Genomic DNA, 4,735 nt, shown 5'->3' on the forward strand with positions numbered 1-4,735 from the left:
TTGTATATATCGTGTATATACATATATATTATTCACACCTTCAGTGTATAGGATGCAAGCAGATTTTGACATCAAATTTTGGGGTAAAAAAGTGCATCTTATACACAGAAAAATACAGTAATGCAAAAACCCAGAGTCTAATCAGATGACACTTTTTTTATTACTTAAACAAAACCAGTTATGTTTTAACTTCTGATACTTAAAGCAAGTTTTCATAATTCTATGAACAAGATCTACAACAAGTAATACAGCCATAAAGTTACTTACTTCACTCCATAATTTCGAAGGTCAATAAATAATTCGGTAATAAAATACTGTAGAGTGACTATAGGTTTTTTCCATAAAACAATGTTTTCCCTCTCCTTTAGTTCAGCTTCTCTAGAACGGACTTGATACATTTTTTTTTGCAACTGACCAGATATAGAAACATCTCCATTTTTTGATGATCCATCAAAACTTCTATGTTTCATACCTTCGACTCCATCTGCCATTTTTGAAATGCCAGACTTTTCTAATCGTTTAATCTGAAATGCAAAAATTAGTGTGTGGTCCAAATTTTTGTAATATACAAACAACTACGTAATTTTCTGTCAAATGTATCAAACTAGACTATCATATCACATACGTATGGATAGATTTTCTACATTAATCAGACGATTATGAACATCTTGTCTCTAGTAAAAATATACTATTCATCATAAAGCAGAAAGGCTTCAGATGAAACTGGTGGAAGTCTGTAGCAATTCTGACATGCAATACTAATCTATTCACATTCTTTGAGGAGGTAAGGGTGTGGATTTTAGAACACACTTGACGACGTGCCACATAAAAGGCTTGTTAAAAACATTTCTCTCTATAGACGTATAGATAAGATTGGATAGATAAGTGGCTGACTGGAAGAAAGCAGAGGGCTGTTATAAATGAAGTTCAGTCAAACTGGATTAACGTCACAAGTAGAGCTGTACGATTAGTGGTACTTGCTAATCAATTAACCAAAGGCCACATTAACCGAGTAGTACCATGCTCCTCCAAAAATGGTTATGTAAAAGAAAAAAGTGGTCTGCAAGTGCTGCCAACCAGTTGCTTTCCAATAAATTACACACAAACATATATATATATATATATATAAAACAACAGTTGGCAACATGTTACCTTCCTCTTATTCAGCAGTTCAACATTAGCAGCATAACATGTAGTATTAGTTGTTTTATCGTAACAAAGAAAGGCTGAGCAAGTTTGTGATAATATTTCGATTACTTGTATAGTTGGAACAACTGAAAACAGTGATAATCAGAAACCTTAATTTTAATTAGAAGATTATTTTCGTGACAACTGGTTGAATCGTAATTTTGATAACTTGATTATTTTTGTGACAATCAATATAATCAGAATTTCAGTAAATCGACTTTTAGAATAACAGTAATAATCAGAAACACGGATTTTAAGTAATTGATTTATTTTTAATTTCCATTCAATCAGTTTACATGACACTAATCAAAGTAATTACTGCTTATATCAATTAAGTCACCAAGTTCTAGTCTTCTCAGGTTTTAATGTTTGGACCTTCGATCTTTTTGATTACATCAACAACACAAATGAGACAATGGTCAAAAAATTGTAAATTTGCTAATGATATTAAGGAATTGGGTGTTTTTGGCAGTGAGGATGTTGCTGCTTTACCAAAGGATTGAATAACAGGGTGACTGGCCTTTGTATGTAGTAGTTGAAATAGCTTGATAAATATTTGAATGATAAGGGATGGCTCTGAGTTTAGTGGATGGAATAGCCTAGATGGACCAACAGGCCTATTGTTGTTCTTATATTATATTGATAGCACTGTTACTGTTAGTCTACAGTCCAGAGACAAGACTATTTTATTGGCCAAGAAAATATTTTAGTAGTATTACTTACTCATAGAAAATTATCAAGATATAAAACAGTCATTTCACATGATGAGTAGCAAACTAGGTATTACTAATACTATTTGTAACCCTTCTTGATAAAAGAGTTAGCACGAAGGATCACACATTAAATGTAATAAACGTTTTTCGAATAGTTGACTATTCTTCTTTGTTCTCCTGAAGAATAGTCAACTATTCGAAAGCGCTCGAGTTTTGGGTCTTAATTTAAGTTTAATACTATTTGTAACCCAATAGTCACCATAACCATGAATGATGAAGAAACTGCTAAGTTTATAAACAAGCGAAACAACAAAAAAAGCTATTTCACGTAATTTCGTTTTCCTTCTTATCTCTGATATCGCACAATTAAGTAAATATTCCAGGTTAGATAATACAAATAGCAGCAGAACCACTATAAATCATAAATCATCTTAATTAGTTAATAATAATATAATAACCACCTTACAACCTTAGGCCTACTGTTTGTGTTACGAAACTAGTCGATTGACACGTGTACCTGGATTACACGATAAACTTTTCGTACTACTTCTCACTCAAGTCACGTATCATTTGTTTTAAAACAAAGGGCATAACACTTAGAAAATGTTATACAATGTGACCTCGTATAACTTATTTTTAAGCCAGTAATTTAGTTGAACAGTAAAACATATGCTAACTATAACATATAACTATATATAATAAAGATTGATACTGTACAGTGTATTGTAGTTGCAGCTGTACTTACACTGAGCGTGGTGGAAGAACAAACCATTAGGGTTAATTAATGTTAGAATTTCCAGTTAGAATTATGGAAAACAAAACTGATGTTTACGATTTTAATTTCGAATATAAAACTGTCGTTTTTTCAAAGAAATTAAATATTTGAAAATTAAAACAGAATACTGAGATTCTGGAGCACTTTTCTAATAATAATAGTATTAGTAGGTAAATATACAATACGGTGTATAGGTAATCTAAAATAAAGTTTAAAATCACAATAACGGGATAATACCAAATTTACATAAATAAGCGAAAGTGTCAAAATTTGTATCCGTATAAATTTGGTATTGTTCCGATATTGTGGGTTTTTAACACACATCGTTGCTCTTTATTTTAAATCAATGGAAACAAAACAATCTCGAATAAATTATAAAATGTTTAGCACACGAACAGCTTTACAATCAAGTTCTATATACCTGTATGTATGTGCGTAAAAATTAATTGGGGGATTGTCCACAGTGAATGTTTTCAACGTTTTAATTAACAGGCGTATAGTTATGTTTCTCTCAACTTTAAAATGGTGAAAATCCCCGAGATAGTCCTTATAGTTTATCATCATATTAAACATGCAACATCAAATATTAAAATTTTATTACCTCTGCTGCTCACAATATGTCCACTTCGAAGCCTAACTTGATTTGAGGAATACTGAATACGTCACAAACTTTTAAGTTACGCGAAATTTTCTAATACTAGTAGTATACGTGACTAATACGCGCTACCGTCATCAAAAGGCTTTAAGCTTTCTCAATAACTGCAGTATAATTTCAACACATTGTGACATAAGTCTGTTTTGGATCGCATAACATTTCTTATTCTTTCAAAGTGATATAAAATTAAATTTCACTCACTAAAAACCACATTAACTTCTGAAATCTATTCTAGAACCTGTTTTGTAACCAATAAGAAAAAAATTACACGCATTCCAGTTATTTACGTGACAAGATATTCTCGTACGATGTACACAGAAAAAAAATGTTGAAATACAGACTGGTTAAGGCCAGTAACACGACTTATGGTCCTGTACACATTAGTACGTATCGTTTCATGAAATCAGCCAATTAAGTTGATCCATTAACTTAACGAATACCAAATTATCGCCCCTCTTCCTAGTTTTGTGGTTACTAATTCTTGGAATAAAAAATTAACAAACACAAAAATTATTTGACTTTGTCGTAGAGATCACTGTTTTAGCTTTCAAGGGACTTCACACACTGTGCCAAGTTAAATGATGCGAAATAACGTCAAAATAAATTTCAGAAGACATTAGTTTCATTAAAGTGAAGTGTAAGAAATATTTCAAGGTTTCATTACATATCAGAATTTTTGTTAAAAGGCGTAAGAATTGTCGCTTTGGATTTGATTAAACGTTAAATGTGATAGTAATTTCAATATCGAAAATGAGTATTTTGTTATTTATTCTAATAACCTATGAATGAAAGTAAAGAATAATATGCTTAACCACACTACATCTATTACATCAAGTATCGACGACGTCTTTCGCTCAGTGCCAGGGGTCATTAGATCGGCTGACGTACGACACACACACACTAGTAGTGTAGACGCCATATATCTATATACTACTAAGACTCTGAGATTGTTTGTTTGCTTGTCTGTAATTAAATACAGCAAAAACAGCACACAATAGCGCCACATTTGTAATGAAATGAGAATAGAAACAGAATAAAACAAGCTTCGTTAAAATCGGGCCACGGGTTACCGAGTTAGCCCCGTTTTTCGGATAACTTTTATAAAATTTCTCGATGAATTTAGGTACACTAGCTAGCGCCACATATAGATTTATCCATCTATATATTCGTTTTCCACCTGATGTATCACTTTAAAATATCTTCTATACAACAATATATGCACAACAGAAATTAAATGATGAGATGAAAATGTGTTATAATGGCTCGTAGAAAGTACAACAATAAAATGGACCTACAATATCATTGACTATTTGCAAATAGTAACTATGGAGACGAGGTAATAAAAATAAAAATCAAGTCGAGAACAACAACAAAATTTTATAAACGAAAACCTCTCGCCGAGCA

The 4,735-nt window shown here is 31.7% G+C and overlaps 1 long non-coding RNA gene across 1 annotated transcript in view; it reads right to left on the minus strand.

The window, feature by feature from the left end:
* The window catches only part of LOC106475405, a 22,007-nt gene that overhangs the window by 5,733 nt on the left and 11,539 nt on the right, over window positions 1-4,735 (minus strand). The window contains exon 2 of the long non-coding RNA XR_002608866.1: window positions 238-524. This is a non-coding gene — a long non-coding RNA (uncharacterized LOC106475405). The remainder of the gene's footprint in view (window positions 1-237; window positions 525-4,735) is intronic.

This window comes from Limulus polyphemus, unplaced genomic scaffold (genome assembly GCF_000517525.1).
Source record: "Limulus polyphemus unplaced genomic scaffold, Limulus_polyphemus-2.1.2 Scaffold8524, whole genome shotgun sequence".
Classification (NCBI taxonomy): Eukaryota; Metazoa; Arthropoda; class Merostomata; order Xiphosura; family Limulidae; genus Limulus; species Limulus polyphemus.